At 40.0% G+C, this 17,596-nt stretch overlaps 1 pseudogene; it reads left to right on the top strand.

The window, feature by feature from the left end:
* The first annotated feature begins 15,808 nt into the window (after positions 1 to 15,808).
* LOC147638644 (mitochondrial uncoupling protein 5 pseudogene) lies at positions 15,809 to 17,016 on the top strand (annotated as a pseudogene).
* The last annotated feature ends 580 nt before the right edge of the window (positions 17,017 to 17,596 follow it).

The following is a 17,596-nucleotide window of genomic DNA, read 5'->3' as shown; positions in this document are numbered from 1 at the left end:
TACTTGACTAGATTGATTGTTATCATTACACTCAATTATTGCTCAGTCAACCTCACCAATGACAACGCATGCGACTGCTTTATTTGATTCCCTAAAGCCAATTATGGAGTTATACATAGTCAACCTCACCAATGACAACGCATGCTAATGCTTTAATTGATTCCCTAAAGCCAATTATGGAGTTACACATATCCAGTGTTCACGAAAAAGATCCCTCTTTTCTCGAAAAAGATCCCTCTTTTCTCGAAAAAGATCCCTCTTTTCTCAATAAAAAGAAAAAATTCATCAAACATGCAAGGAAAAATTTAAGGACGAAACTATTGAAGAGAAAAGATGTACAAAATTTTATTGCAATACATCACATTGGCATCCCCTCCTGTTGGAAAAAGAGGTGGAAACTCCTTTGGAATAGCTACATTCCTAAGAAATTTCAGGTCTTTATGTGGAAGGTATATATGTGTGCTCAAGGAGTGATTGGGCTATTTCTTGAGGATCCTCTATGCCTAGGCTTTTGGCTATACCTATACGAGCAAGAAGCTTACCCCTAAATCCAAAACCAAAAACATCGAAGGCAAGGGATTTTTTAATCAGAACTATAGATTTAGTGCTCTGTGCCGTAGAGGCTACACAGAGCACCTTAGAGAGGGCTGAAGAGAGTGAAGGCAGATTGAGGGGTGTAATCCCTGTGGATAATGGCGATGCCATCCACAGGAGTCGACCAAGATAGTGCGCCAACGCAGCATCATGTCCATGAACCTTGGCCTGGTCTCTACTGCCGCCGCCTCTCCCTGCAGCAAATGCGTCAATTTTAACCACCCTCTGCAATCAAAGGAAAAATCAAAATATTTTCTTATACATAATTACAAATGTTTCTAGGTTGTAAAAGGTCGATTATTACCTCTTGCTCAATGTCATCTTTTGCCAAAGTGCTGGTGGGGGCGGAGAGGTCAATTGAGGACTTAGCCTCATCCTTTTTTGGTGCTTTGGTCTCCTCCATCACTCCAGCAGAGCAGCAGCAAGGGTATCCTTTTCAGCCTCTAGCTTGTCTTCTAAGGTTGTGAATTCCTCCTCTGGAAAACTAGGACTTGCTCCGCGGTCTCAACCACAGTTTCCTTGACCAAAGCAACTGTCTCTGTGATAGATTCTCCAAGGGGTAATATAGCACTATCTAGGTGAGGACCGAGGTTGGACGTATCAAGGTCCACCTCACATCGCATGCATATAATGCCCAAGCATTTATCCATTCTCAAGCCAGCTGCCTTTTCAAAGTCATGAAGAAATAAGTATTCTTCATCACCTTCCACCACAATGGTGCTCAAGAGATTGATCTCAAGCTCTGGCAGCACCTTGCTCTCCTCGTGTGGGGAGTTCCACACTAGCACTCGTTCCTACTGCCTTCACTTCCTTGTCACCCCTCAAATACCCTGCCAACAACTGCAATGCAGGCATCTCTACCTCCTCATCCGAATCCTCATCTCGTCTCGCTGATGAGGAACGCAAAAGTGGCGAGCCACGAGAGGAACCTAGTTCCTAAATTGCCCTTTCCCAACCTCCACCTCCTGCTTTGAAGGCACAGTAAGCTCCTACGGGGATGCAAAATGTCGATGAAGCGTTCAAGGTGCTGGATGTAGGGGTGGGCATATTGTTGAATGTATATAAGCAGCTCAACAGGCACCCATCGATCATTGGGGCAATGAGAAAAGGAGATGGAGTGGGGGGCTAAGTATTGCTCCATGTATGCAATCTGTGTCTCATAATGTTGGGACGCAAGGACGAGCGACTTTTCAAAGTCGACTTCATGAGAGAACATGACAAAGATCTTGCTCTTGCGCCCGCCCACCACGGGGTGGTGGAGAGGAACTCACAGAAGTTGTCAAAGTGGGTAGCCATGTGAATGCAAAGAGATAGTGTGAGCTTCTGCTTGGTTTCTAACGCGTGAAAATGAGAAAGAAGGCACCTTTGGCTATTTATATAGTTAAAATTTAAAGTTTGGCCTTTTCACACTAGACCGCTAGACAAAAAAATTACAGTTTGCAAAAATATTAAGATTTCAATTAAATAAAGATTGGTTAAAAAAGAGCCTGCTACAAAATTACAAGCATGTCATCTAATCTAAAATTGTTATAATGTCTTCATTTTTTGCCCCTCTTGTGACATGTACTTCATGTTGATATCCATCTCCTTGCTGACTTGAAAGCTTGTCATTGCCTTCACCTCGATCCTGAAACACTCTTGCTCCTCACGTGCATCAAAACAGAGGCTATTTTCCTTTATACTCACTTCATCTTCAAGCTCTTCCACATGCCTACTATGTGTTGGTAGGGCTATGCACCTTTGCCATGATTCTGAGACCATGGTTGTCCCCTCCTTACGCTTACCAATCTGTAAAAATATAGAAAGTGGCACAATAACCAGAAAGTGTAAGGTTTAACTCTAGACATGTAGTGGAATCAGATATACCTTTCTTCTATCCATTTATCCAACTAGATTCTTTGTGAGATTGGTCAGGGAAAAACTAGATTAGTTCCGGTAGTCTATTCTTTGGATTTAGTAACTGGAATTGGTCACGAAATATTTGAATTTTGACGCTGCCCCGTTCTTGTGCTTGTATAGCCGAACGGCGGAGACATTAGTAAGGCCCGGAGTTGGCCCATGGTATCCCTCATACCATTGGGAGAATGAGGTTTGCCGATTGAGGCGAGTGATTGTGATGTTGCCTAGTTCTGAGGGCCTAGGCTAGTGCGGTGAATTACCCCACCCTAGTGCGCAGACATCCCTCTAAGGGGCGGGAGGATCGAGCGATGGAGCCTGAGAGGGTGACAGGCCGGCTTGAGTCCTCGCGGTGTATGGTCCCGTAGGGTTTTGCCCAGCATGTGGAGGCTGGAAGGCCGAATTCTAGATCATCGGCGGTATAAAGGAAAAGAATAAGAGAGCCAGTTTGGCTTGTATGAAATTGATTCATGTTTAAACTTTGTTTTTATAATTCTTGTCCTTGGCATTATTGTATTGTGGAAAAAGGCTATTTTAACAAACCTTGTGAAAAGGGCCTTAATTAAGGAACATGTTTATTTATGTCAAACAGTGTGGTAGGATTAATTAGAAAACAAATTGACGCATGAGTAGGGTGGAAAGTGGGAGGATGGAATGCCCCGACGGCACCATCCTACGGACGGGTGGACCCGATTAGTCAGGTAGCTTTCCAACATATTAAGTGAAAGCCCTACGTTAGATAAATAGGTTCTTGGGTAATTCTATTCTAGAAGACTAGGCCGGCGCGGCGGGCTGTGCCTTGCATGGATGAGGAAAAAAGCGTTGCCTCTAGAAATCAAGTCTTGTAGTTGCCCAATTTATGAGATCAATTACCCTATGGGTGATTTGATTTTTAGAAGACCACGCTCTCCTTGTTGCGGGATAGAATTAGGTCTTACCTATGAATCGTATCCTTGAATCTCTGCATGGTCAAGGTGTCGATGAGTAGGAAATTTTCTCCAAGATAAGACTTAGTGGAATATCTTAAGTGTTTCCCCTATTTTTGGAAAAGGGGGGAACCTTACAATCAAATAAGCCTCTACTTCAATCCCTTGTAATCATTCTATAATTTTGAATACAAGAAAATGTCATTTTCCTTGTTTTGCCTAGTGAGATAAAAAATTCTAGAGAGTGATAAATCAAAATTGGGATATTTTTGGATAAATAAATTTTTAAATATCAAAAAATATTTCCTTGAAACAGAAAATCAAAATAGATTTTCCAAGGTGAAATTGGAATTAATTAAAATTGATTCAGAAGACCTTAGCCTAAGGGTCCAGATTTTTGAATTTTTTTTGACTATGGTCCAATCTGCACCCTTAGCCTAAGGGTCCAGATTTTTAAATTTTTTTTGACTATGGTCCAATTAAGGTTCTTATGGACCAATAAGATTAATCCAAGTGTTGGGACAAGATAGATCCAAAGAACAAAAGAAAATACCCAAAAATGAGTAAATGCCCACATAAGATGAAGAGTTGTAACCAAGTACTAGGATTATTAGTTAAAAATTATGGTGTATTAATAAAAAAAAGAGATATTTTGGAGTAATCATGCATTTTTTACACATGTGTAAGGAAAAGGGAGACTTTTAAGGAGGCACCTATTTCACATGTTTAGATGAGTTTAAAACTCAAAAATAATTGGATATTTTTGTCTCTCCTCTCTCCTAAATAAAAACAAATCAAAAAGGGAGCCAAACTAGTCCAAAACTTGTCCAAATTCAGCCAAACTAAAGCTGAAAAATTCTAGAACTCAGTTGGACTCAGTTAGTGGCCTCCCTCTCCTATAAATAAACCCTCATTCCTTTATATTATTATCTGTAAACAAAATTATGTCGGTATTACTCTAAACTAAGCTTAATTTCTATTATCTTCTAAAAACCTCTACAAAATTGAAGAGATTGGAGCTTCTCTCTCTCTTCAATCTTCCTTGGTGACTCCTACGACATACCAAACCAGTTGATTGGTTGGGGGCCTCTATAATGACTAAAGAATCAAGCATTTGAGGAGGTAAAGAGTGGATTGTGGTCTTTTTTCTATAATTTCTAAATGTTTCTTTCTTCTCAACCCCTCTCAAGCTTGAGAAGCTTTAATTTGAATGGCTTTTGAATATTATTGAAATGTTTTAATGTATTGTAATAAAGAAACTCATAAATTTTTATTTATGCTTAATTTTAATGGTTTTTAAGCATTTCTCTCTCTTCCCCCCCCAAAGAAAGGTCATTCCTATGACCTATTCTCAATCCAAATGAAGCTTCTCATGAAGCATTTCTCTAATCCAAAAGTAATTTTTATGCTTGTCTAATTGGAGGCCAAAATAATGACTTTTTAATACTTTTATGATATTTATTTCATAGAGAAATCATGAATCAATCCATAATTGGATAATGATCCAATTAGTGGTCATTCTAATCATACTAATAATATTAAACTTCATTCTCTCAATTAAATTGAGAATTATCAGTAATAGTAACGGTGCTATGGTAAAATTTTTGTAAAATAAACACATAAAACATTTTCATTCATAATATGAAAAGAGGACTTCCTACCATATTCTAGGAATTATCATTCTAGATTAATTGAATGATTCTCATTGTAATCTCATGAAGAAATTTATTTTTATGATTATGCATAATTAGTAAATCAAGAAAAAGAGAATTTTTTGGTAATTTATTTTTATGTTAAAAGAGGAATCCCCAAGACATTGGAAATCCATGTATTCCAATGATTTAGAGAATAAAATTGGAATGCTAAAATAATGTATAATTTATGAAAGATTTTAGTTAAATTTATTTTTTTGTATAGATAAACTTTTATGTGATGAAAGAGGAATTCCCACCAATGGCAGGGAGAAGTTGTACCTGTACCTTAATTTAACCAAGATAACAATCCATTTACTCACTAAACCATAGGACTAGAATCTATGTTACCTTCTTAAGAAAACAATCCTTTTCACAAAGATTTTAGCATTTCAACTTGAGATAAGACATTCTTTATTTAAGGCATATACTATTATTTAAAAGAATACAAACTTTAAATAGTAAATCAATCAAATAGATCACTAATTAATAATTAATAGAGAAGCCGGGGCCATACCTCAACCCCTAAGAATGATATATAATTGAAAAACAAAATATGTATATACCTTATAGAAATTTGTCGTTTATCGTTGCCTTTGCTCGTTAATAAGAGCTTTAGAACTTGACATATAAAAATAGAATCTTCTAATACTTTGTCTTTGATTGAAATCATCCAATAATCTTCAAGCTTTATCTCCTCTTACTCATACTGTGACTCTTCTCTCTTTCTAAGGTCTATGGCAAAACAGTCTTCTTCTCTTACAGGGATATGAGATACTATTCTTTCTCTAAAAGAAAAGCTATGGAGTTTTGGTATCTTCCTCCGAAAGACCATAGCAATCTAAGCTTCTTTTCTAAGATATTAGATAAGAATGAAGGGATATATACATCTCAAACTCTAGGATTACCTTGAGGCTACTTGCTGCCTTCTCACAGTTTTCTCTGTGTAGAGACCCTGAGAGAAACAGCAATTTGTTTTGACCATAACTCTCTAATAAGAACTCAGAATATGGTCATATAACCAGTTAAAAGAACGGGAAGCAATCTGGTCTACAAGCCAGCGCGGGCAGAATAGGCAAAAACGTCTGTATATAGCCACAAACGTGCCATCTTTAGAAACGCGTTGTTTTTGCACATTTTTAGTATGCATGGACTCTAAATGTGTAAAAGTACTCTAAATATGCCCTCTTATCACCTAAATTCGAAATTCTATTTTTGGGGATACTTATCTCTTAATAGAACTATTCTTATGTTCTTATTTCTTTTGAATTTTTGGAGCTAATATTTTTATTCTAACACTTTTCTAATGTTTCTAGCCTTGTTGTCTCACTCTTCTCTAATTACACTCTCTTTCCTTATTGAATTCTATATTAAAAGAGACACATACATACATGGCTTAGGAGGGACCTTACATTGATATTCAGGCGGAGGAGGAATCTTACATCCTCTCCCACTTGAAAAACGCGAGATGTCCTCATCTCGCAAAGTGAGGGTAATCCTTCGCCAACTCTTCTTCCTTCTCCCAGATAGCGTCTTCTAGAGAGGGAAGAACTTCCACTTTACTAAGAATTCTCTAAGGACTCTGCTCCTGAGAATCTTCTCCCGAACGTCAAGGATTTTCTCAGGTTGGAACACCATCTGGCCTTGAGTCGGAGAGATCAATTGCTCATCACCAAGCACATGATTCGGGCTAGATACATACTTCTTAAGCAAACTGACATGGAATACATCATGTATCTTGAGATGGGGAGGTAGAAGAAGTCTGTAGGCTAGCTCGCCCACTTTCTTTATGACAGCATATGGCCCACAGTATCTGGGAGAGAGCTTCTTGTACTTTCCTAAGGATAAAGAACTTCTTTTTGGTCGTACTCGAATAAAGACCATATCTGATTCTTCAAACACTCTCTCGGATCTCTTTTTATCTGCATACTGCTTTTGCCTATCTTGGGCTGCCTTTATATCTTTACAGACTGATTGCATCTGCTAGTCCATGTCATCAAGCATTTGTTTAGACATTTCGACTTTGATCAATGGGTCAGACCAAGTCAACGGTGTAAGGCAATCTTGTCCATACAAACTCATCCCAATGCTCCGATGATAAGAATCATTGTAAGCAAATTCAACCAGATGCAAATGACTTAACCACTTCTTGGGTTCCCTGCTCTGCAGCATGACCGAAGGATATCTTCAATTACTTGATTCACTCCTTCCATCATCTGGCCATCTGTTTCGAGGTGGTAGGCTGTGCTGAGATCCAAGAAAGTTCCTACTGCTTCAAAGAATGCAATCCAAAATTTTGATGTGAATTTGGGATCTCGGTCACTTACTATCCTCTTGGGTAAACCATGCAATCTAAAGATCTCCTTAAGGAAAACTCTGGCAACATCCACTGCAGAGTATGTTTCTTTCACTGGAATCAGATGGGTAACTTTGGTTAGCCTGTCAACTACCACAAAAATAGAGTTGTAACCTGATTGCACTGAAGGTAATCCAGTGACAAAGTCCATACTGATGCATTCTCACTTCATCTGTGGAATGTCTAGAGGGTGCAATTTCCCTGTCATCTTGACTCTTTGGTACATTAAGCATTTTCTTACATGATCAAGTACATCCTTTTTGAGTCTTGGCCAGAAGAAGCTTTTCTTCACAGACATATAGGTTTTTATAAACCCTGGATGTCCAGCTATCATGCTATCATGGGCTTCTCTCGAAATTCTTCCCTTTATTCCTGCATCATTGGGGATACATAGCCGATTATTATAATACATGCATCCTTCATCTAGTTTGTATCCAAGAACTCGACTCATTTCTTGAGTAGTCTTGCTTTCCTACATCATCAGAAGGGTAGCAATAGTAGGGGCAAAGAATTTGTCCTGCATAATTTTCTCCTTTGCTTCATTGATCATGGATTTGACACCACTATAATTGCAAGCAAGGAGGCTTTTCTGCTGAGCGCATCTGCAACCACATTTTCTTTCCCCGGCCGATACTTTATTTCAAAATCAAATTCCTGCAAGGTCTGCATCCATCTCCTTTGATGCATGTTGATATCCCTTTGGGTGAAGATCCACTTTAGACTTTGATGATCTGTCTCATCAAGGTGAATCTTTGTCCCAAAAGATAATGTCTCCACAACTTCAGAGCATACACTACTGAGAGTAACTCCAAGTCATGACGGCATAATTCCTCTCATGAGTTCTCAGTTTTCTGGACGGTCTCGTTTATGTAAAGCAAATTTAGCTTGTGTGTGTGATAGTAGTGGAAAAATTTCATTTGTGGAATCACTTTGAAGAGTTAAAGTTTTGTTTTGGTGTGTGATCCACATCGTGTGTGTGTCATAATCAATTTAAGGGTTGAATTAATGACGAAAAAGAATACCAAAATTATATCACTAATGTGCAATGGTGCAATTAAGAAACCCCTTTTCTCTTTATAAGGACCAATGATAATTTCTTGTTGCCTAATTTACTTGGTACCGTTGTAATGTGTACCTTAGAATGTAGATTTAACCTTATAAAGTGATGCATGTGTTACTAATTGTAACTTTTTAACAATGTGTTCTGAAATAAAATCACATTATCATGCAACAAAGTAATATCATGACCATTGATTTTACCTCTTTTGCATTCTGCATCATGGGCTAAAGAAATAGCTTCATCAAGTGTAGAAGGTTTAAACATATTTACCTCAGCTTGAATAGTCTCTTAGAGGCATAACGACATTGAATTGTATCTTCAGGGACTTCTTCAAGCATACGGAGTTGAAGTACAATTGCCAAAATCTCTCCATGTATTGTGATATCATCTCACGATCAGACATGGTCAAAATATCCATGCTTTGAGAGTAAACTGAGGTGGCAAAAAGCTAGACTTCACTTTACGTTGGAAGTCTACCCAAGTAGTTGGTTTATCACTACTTTTATAAAGAACATTCCACCATAATGATGCACGGTCAACCATGTGGTGGCAGCACATTTGATCTTATCTCTTTTTGATAAGGTCTCCTCAGAAAAATAATCATCCACCAATTGACTTAACCATGAAAGTACGAGATGAGCATCAGTTTTGATAAAAGAAAAAGTACGCATGGCTAATCTTACTGTACTTTTTTGTTTGCTGAGTGTCGAATGTAGCCTTGATGATTTTGGTAATGCGGACATCTTCAATTTGTGGAGTAGCAGCTTCATTACCACATCAAATCGTTGCTCACAAGAGCGAGGCTTTTGTTGTTCATCTTGAAGTAGTTGCTCGAGAAGCTGAATGCAATCTTAAAAAGTTGGTGTTGGAAGTGGTGAGCTTGTAAATCCACCATCTCGTGTATTGGCATGTTCATTGGTAGGAGCGTTGTTGATGGGTTGGTTGAAATCAACTCTCGAATTCATGGGTTTGTGAAGAAGAGTCTTGAATTGATAGGGTTAGGTAGCTAGAACTTGGCTTGAATGCTTGGGAAAACTCTCAAAAATTTTGAAAAAAATCCAAGAATTTTTATGTAATTTTCTAGCTATTGTTTGGGAATTTTTAGGCATGAAAAGGGCATTTTTGGGTAAATAAAGGGTTTATGGAGAAATAAAAAGATATTTTGGGGTTCTGAAATTTTTGGAACTATGGCTAAATTTGCAGAGGCTAATTTAGGCTTTAGGCAACAATTGTTTTTTTGAAAATTTTGGATGGGGTTGGGAAATTTTATAAGAAAGTTTCTATAAGCTTTAAAAAAAAAGATAAGTTTAAATAGCTTTAAGAAAGCTTTAAGCTTTACTAAGTAAATCTTAATAAAAAGTTTATGATGGTAACACACAGTGTGCATACATTTTTTAATAAAGTAACTTAGGAGGAAGAGAGAGTCCCCATGTGCCGTTAGCGAGAAAGGGAAGATGAATTGAATCAAAAAGAGATACTGAGGGTGGTTTCTCGGCCTCCAAGAAGATGAGGCAAATCCATCTATGGTGTCTAATCAGAAGGAGGGATTGAAAATAGAAAAACCATTTTTGGATTTGAAGTGGTTTTGAAAGTGGACAAGTGGTTTTACACCTTGGATGGACCATTGGGTAATAGAATTATGGGGTTTTTGTTACCCGTTGGGTAGAAATTAAGCTTTCTTGAAAAACCTTAGGCTTTTGTATGCTTTGAATGAAATTTTTTATCTTAGGCCAAGCTTTCCCACCTCTTTATCCACTAGCTCTTCATGGCTTCACTCAACCGCACTTAAATGGCTCTGATACCACTAATGTGGGAGGTTGACATAAACCCATCAAAATGATTACAAGAAATAAAATATTGGAAAATAAATAGAACAAACAATGTACTCAATACTCAATATTGGGTCCAATCAAATCGCTCTGATACCACTAATGTGGGAGGTTGACATAAACCCATCAAAATGATTGCAAGAAATAAAATATTAGAAAATAAATAGAACAAACAATGTACTCAATACTCAATATTGGGTCCAATCTTCCCCCACACAAGAGTGAGCCCACACTTCCTCTTGGTGTACTTAAATATATTTCATGATGAGTAGCCTTTGGGGCTCAAAAATAGTATACTTTTACAAAAATGTCAACTTCCTCAAGAAAAGTATTCTTCAAAAGTGGTTTGCTTCAAAAATAGCTTTCTTGAGCATGCAAGCTAGGCCTCCTTTTAAAAATAGGTGTGAGCCTTGAACCTTATAAAAGTACACATGTCTTGAAAATTAAAATGTGCACTAGGGAGCTTTCACATGTCCCAATTATTATATATACATTGCTAATAAATATGAATAGCGTCCAAATAAATTAATGGCACTTGTCATCACAAAATCAAACATTAATTGATATTCAAAATATGTCATCTCAAAGAATATTTCCTGATCGTCACCAACTCACCTTCATTATCCAGTCCAATGATCTACATTTGCATCAACTAGCCAATCAATTAATAAATTAATTGTTAAAATAAACAAGAAATAAACATCCATATAAAATTTCATATCAACAAGACAATGCAAGCAATACTTTCCATGCATGTACGGATTCACCCATGTACACGTAAAGTAAGCTACAATCGCTCGGGTTATTTCGAAAGGCTTCCCAATCTAGACCCGTCTAGAAGAATTCATAACATAAAAACCTAGGAATATAAATATTCCATAAATTCTTATAAGAATCCATAATTACACAACATGGGAATATATTAAATATTCCATGAATTCATCCTCAATAACACTCAATTTCTAGTGTGAAAGCTAAAGAGGGGTTTGGGCCCCTATTTACTCTAACCCTTTTAGCTCTTTAGGATTTGATTATAGTGAAACTTTATCTACTATCGATAGGTTTAACTAGCAAGTGGAGAGTGCATGGAGAACCATTCAGTTAGAGACAGAAGACCCAGGGGCGGGAGTAACGATTGATGACGAGACTGACATGGATATGGTTCCTGCCCTACCCTGAAATGAGTAAAATGAGTGAAGTGAGGGGGTGTACTTGGAATGTCAAGGGGCTAAGAGATAGAAGAAAGAATGCAGCATTTTGGAGATTAGTTAAGGAATGGAGACTTTCAGTGGTGGCAATACAAGAACATAACTTGTTTGGGGTGAAGTGCTTGAGGAAGTATTGATATAGGAATTGGACGATTATGTATGGGGGGACTAAAGTAACGTTTAGTGGGGTTATGACCATTATTAAGAAGGGACTAAAACCTAGTATTATAGCAAACCACCCAAATGGCAGAATTTTGGTGATAGAAAGTCGGGGCTGAGGGGAGACGGTGTGAGTGATTAATGTATATGGTGCCGATAACCATAAAGTAAGAGGGGAAATGTGGAAATGGATTACAAGGTTGGATGATCAATGTCCATGCATTTTGATGGGCTATTTTAATATGGTGGAGAAGCATGTAGATAGATGTGGAGGGAGTAATGTGCAGACGGAACAGGACAAGAAGAGGTGGGAAATGTTGAGAAATAAGCTAGGACTAGTAGATGGGAAGGAGTAGGGGAGTGGGGATCTGAACCTAGGCACACCTATTTCAGCTTACAATATACTAAGTCTTCTTCCAGGTTGGATAGAGTCTTCTTTGCAACAAGCTTTCTAGCTGCCTCATATTGTTTACATAAAAATGAATCCCTTCTTAGCACTATCTGATCACATGCCACTAAATTGGAGATGGCATGTGGATGGAGGGGGGGAAGAAGAACTGAGACAGCTCCCTACCAGGAAACTGAGAGTTAATAACTTGTTATTGAAGGATGATATGTTTGTAACCCTCACTGAGGAGGTGATTAGAAGGTTGAGGTGCAAGGGTAGGGATAATGGATCTTGGAGATGGTTTGCTAATGAAATGCAAGGAGTTATTAGAAGGGTAGGGAAATTGAGAGCAAAGGAGAAGAGGCAGGCCGGGAGAGTTGATGGAGCACTTGCAGTGGAGGAGGGGGAGGGGTGGCTTGTCTGGTTCTGAAGTTAATTAGTATGCTTGGTGCCAAGCTCCACTAGAAAGAAGATGATAGGATGGCTAGAGAAGGGGAAAGGGGGGATAGATGGAGAGCTTTCAACTACAAGAGAAAACCTACCAAATACATGTTCAAATTAACTAATGAAAAAGGGGGCAAGGAGGTAATGGGGCAGATTAGGGATGAGAGGGGACATGAGATTGGGGATATTAAATAATATCTCAAAAGTGGGTGAGTCTTCTAGGGGCTACTCTGAGTCTGAAAGAAGACAGCTGTCAACGAAGGATCCACGTAGAGGGGGGATTATGCTGAGAATGATTAATTAGGGGGTGGAGTCTAATAAGGCCAACTAGATGGAGAGAGCCTTGGAGTTGGAGGAATGTTGGATAGCCTTACTACAGAATCTAGGTGAGGAGAAATTTCCAGGGTGGGATGGATTGACTCTAGAGTTTTTCATAGCTTTTTGGCCATCACTATAATATATGGTGTGGACTAAATGCAAGGAGGCATTTGCCATAGGGATGATGGACAAGGACTTGAAAGAGCGGATTGTGAAGCTAATGCCCAAAGAGGAAGTTTGCCATAGGTTTAGTCACTAGAGACCTATTACTTTACTCACAGTTATTTATAAACTCTTGGCCAAGGTCATAGCTTTGAGGATTGGCTCTATTCTGCAAGAGGTGATATCCAAAAGGTGATATGGGTTTATAAAAGGGAGCCAATCCAAAATAGGATTGGCTCTATTCTGTAAGAGGTGATATCCAAAAGGCAACATGGGTTTATAAAAGGGAGGTTTATTTATGATAACATCTATGCTGCTATGATGGGCAAAGAAGTGTCTCAGAGGTCACGGTAGAAGTGTTTGCTATTACAACGGAAAAGCCTATGATAGGGTGCATTGGTCCTTCCTAGATACTGTTGAAATATGCAAGTGAATGGGTGTGTGCCCTTAGCAAGAGACTGTAAAAGGGAGTCTATAATTGAGTGGGTAGCAGCAGTGAAAAGGTGAGAGGTATCTAATGAGAGAATCAAGGGTAGCATGAGTGAATATAGGGGTGTGGAAAGATTCTAGGAAAAGGTGCCCCCACATGTAGGGGAGGTGGCACAAATCAAGGAGAAATCAATGGGATTACATGCTTGGCATCTTGTGGATGTAAACCCGATAAACTGAGGCATTGGCCTAATGACTATTAGCTGGTTTTTGAGTACCCATGCCTACATTATTGTATTAGATTAATTGCGAGCTCACACATGCTAATTATGTTGATTCTTGCATTTGATCCACCATAGCTCATCATCTTTCTTGCATTTTAACATGGTATCAGAGCCAAGCTTAGGATTCATCCAATTTTTGTGCCTAATTATCTTGCTAATCACTCTATTAATAATAATTAGGAGAAGATAATCACTTTTTAGCCTCTTTTTCAACCATTCTCTGCACCCCCAGCTGGTGGAGGAGCTCCGTCTCTCTCTAGCCTCAAAATTGGCTCAAGCGCTTTTAGCCATAGCTAGCCACAGCCCCCAAGCATCAACCCATCGAATCAAAACGTCAAACCGCCGTGCAGGTATGCAGAAAATCGTGATTTCACCGACGCTCCATTTCTGAAGGAAAACTTAGATCTCCACTTACACCAATGGAATTGGTCTAATTCCTCTTAGCCCCAAGGGTTTTCAAGAGTGCTCTATATGCTGGTGATCTCAGAGTTGTGAAATTCCTGAAGAAGAAGCGGCATCAAGCTCTGTATCAAATATGCAAGTGACTTTGGTAAAACAGAGATTAAGCATTCAACGTTTGGTCAAATCTTTTATTTCTTGGCTTGATCCTCTACTACACTAACTATTATTGATGCTCTAAAAAGGATCTGAGCTCATTTGAACTCTAAGGCACCGGATCTGGCCTCCCCGCACACTCTATTTTTTACACACAAAACAGGGGATTATTTTATTAATTAGCACTAATCATTGCATTTTGGTGCAATTGAGGGTTCAAATTTACCATTGGGTATCTAATACAGATCCCTATCACTTCATATTGAAATTCGGAGATGGTTTGATATCCCAACCATTCAGTACAGCGATCAGTTACCCTGGGCTTTATGTAGTTTTTGGTGAATTCATGCTGATAAACTTGTTGTAATCATCATTAAACATCAGATTTGAATTGTAAAAGGGTATACACTGCCCTTGAATCTTGAATTGGATCAAGAGGTAAGACCCCCTTCATATCATCATGAGCAATGCACAAGAAATAGCTAAATTTAATGGGGAGTAGTTTTATACATGGCAAACAAAGACCATGTATTTGCTCATGAGGAAACATCTGTGGGGGCTAGTTGAGGGAAGAGATGAATGTCGAGAGGAGCATGGGGACAATAAGTGGAGCAACATGAATGAGAAAGCATTAGGGCTCATTGCACTTAGCTTAAATGATGAAATCATTCAACACATTGTAGGGATACAACGGGCTAAAGATGCATGGGATGAACTCAATAAATTATTTGGCACTCAAGAAAAAAATTTAGAGATAAATCTGCTGATGCAATTCTATAAGCTTGACATGAAGGAAAGTGAACCTCTAACCACACACTCGAACAAATACAAAAGCATTAAGCAACAACTGGTAGCCATTGGTAAGAAGGTAGAGGATGATGAGGCACTAGCAGTGCTTCTGAAGTGTGTGGACAAAGGAGAATATGAGAACATTGTGGAAACCTTAAAGAATGTACCACAGTAAACAACCAATACACACCTTCCTGGATTTGATAGAGAACCCAGTTCAACAGAGGCCTGATGTGAAGATATGGAGCAAGAAGGAGGCTATGGAGGAGCAGACTCCCAAGGGCTTTACCACCACTGAGTCTATGTTGGTAGCCAGTTTACAACTGGGATACAATATTAGATGGGATCAGTCATCTTTTGTGTGGAAAGATGAGAGGTGGGACCTGCTAAATAGTGAAGAGCTTTACTCTAGTCGTGTGGGGGAATATGGATGTTGTTCCTTTGGTGTGTGTAAAAGGATGACCGTTGTACATGTGGTTGAATAGCATACTAATATATATATATATATAAAAGACGAAGGGCTAATGGTTTTTCTTCGTGTTCATTGTGCTGCACAAGCCTCAAAGACGCATCGGCCAAGCACACGAAACATTGACGTTGAAAGGGAACGATTGTTGAACCTTTCTCACATTGTCCAACCGGCTACTTTTTCGACGGGGGTCGGACAAAACAGGCATATAAGGCTCCGCGCTTGTTGAATCTATATCTACACAACGCAACATCCTCCTGAGTCCTCACCCCTACTTGCCCTTTCTCAGCAATTCTTGCTCCCCCTTGCACTTTCCCTCGTTAGAGCTTGTTCCCTGTGCTGACCTTGCCATGGGCGTAAAAGGGTTCGTGGAAGGCGGCCTGGCCTCGGTGGTGGCGGGCTGTTCAACCCACCCACTCGACCTCATCAAGGTCCGCATGCAGCTGCAGGGCGAAAGCGTCGCTCAGCATCCAGCCGCATTCCCTTGGTGTCCGCCCCCTCCTCGTCCAGCCACATAGCAGCGCTGCGCTCTGCCTCGGGCCCAATCGGCGTCGGGGTCCGAATTGCACAGGCGGAGGGCCTGCAGGCCCTGTTTTCAGGGATCTCCGCTACCGTGCTCAGACAATGCCTCTACTCCACCACGCGCATGGGCCTCTATGAGCTGCTCAAGCAGAAATGGAGCAAGCCCCCTTTGGAAGGAGGTTTTCCCGTGCTGAAAAAGATTGGGGCCGGCCTGGTTGCTGGAGCTGTGGGAGCCGCCGTGGGGAACCCGGCCGACGTGGCCATGGTGAGGATGCAGGCAGACGGCCGCCTGCCCGCCCAGCAGAGGCGCAATTACTCCGGCGTGGGGGACGCGCTGGCCAGAATGGTGCGGCAGGAGGGCCTGACGTCCCTTTGGCGGGGCTCCTCCCTCACCGTCCAGCGGGCTATGGTGGTGACCGCCTCGCAGCTCGCCACCTACGACCAGGCCAAGGAGAGCCTCATTCAAAGCCGCTTGATGAAGGACGGGCTAACCACTCACGTCGCCGCTAGCTGCACAGCGGGGCTCGTGGCCTCCGTGGCCTCGAATCCCATCGACGTCATCAAGACGCGCATCATGAACATGAAGACAGAGGCGGGGCATGAGGCCGCCTACAAAGGGGCGCTTGACTGCGTCCTCAAGACCGTGGAATCTGAAGGCCCCATGGCTCTGTATAAAGGGTTTGTGCCCACCGTGATGAGGCAAGGACCCTTCACCGTGGTGCTCTTCGTGACCCTCGAACAAATCCGGCATTTGCTCGAGAAGATCTAGCAAGTTTCGACCATTTTTCTAATTTCTCAAGGATATCAGAAAAGTACAGAAGATAACGTTACAAGTAAAAAAACATTGGCTAAAACAAAAGATTAGATTGTTATTTTAATTGAATTTCAAAGATATTACAAGAAAGAAACTTGAAAAAATTTTGAGATATTAGTAGATGAGTGAGTACTTTACCATGCCACCTCGCCTTGTATAAAGTGGTTACTACCGTGTAGACATTACAACCCCTCTAGCATCATACCATGTTTCAAAAGAAGCTTTAAAAAATTGCTCCAAATAGGCACCGGAAATGATCTTTGTGCAGCTTCAATTAATTTAGGCATATACCAATGTTTTATCGGGTTACATATGAGGTTTTTGAATAGTAAGAAATCCTAGGTAATCTTCTTAAAAAAGTATGTTGAATCGGCCAAACCTATGTGCTCCTAGTGAAGGGAGTTTCGTTTAGCTAATTTTCAAGAGAATGTTGACTGATGAAATATGTAGTGAGGGGGTTACTGTGTATCTATATGTGTATCTATATAGGCATATATACATGAGGTGTCCATGACATGACCGCATAGGTCCGTGGTCATAGTTAGTGCCACCACAGTGTAGAGTCAGTCCATAAAGATGAACTCGCCTATCATTAATGAGCTGCTAATCTCAAATGTGAGTTGGCATTGACATGGAATTCTAAGCGGTTTGAGTGCTAAAAATGTGAGTTGGCATTGACATGGAATTCTAAGCGGTTTGAGTG

This window comes from Cibotium barometz, chromosome 5 (assembly GCF_041138505.1).
Source record: "Cibotium barometz isolate CiBa-2024 chromosome 5, ASM4113850v1, whole genome shotgun sequence".
Lineage (NCBI taxonomy): Eukaryota > Viridiplantae > Streptophyta > Polypodiopsida > Cyatheales > Cibotiaceae > Cibotium > Cibotium barometz.
This window is presented reverse-complemented; position numbering and strand designations above follow the sequence as displayed.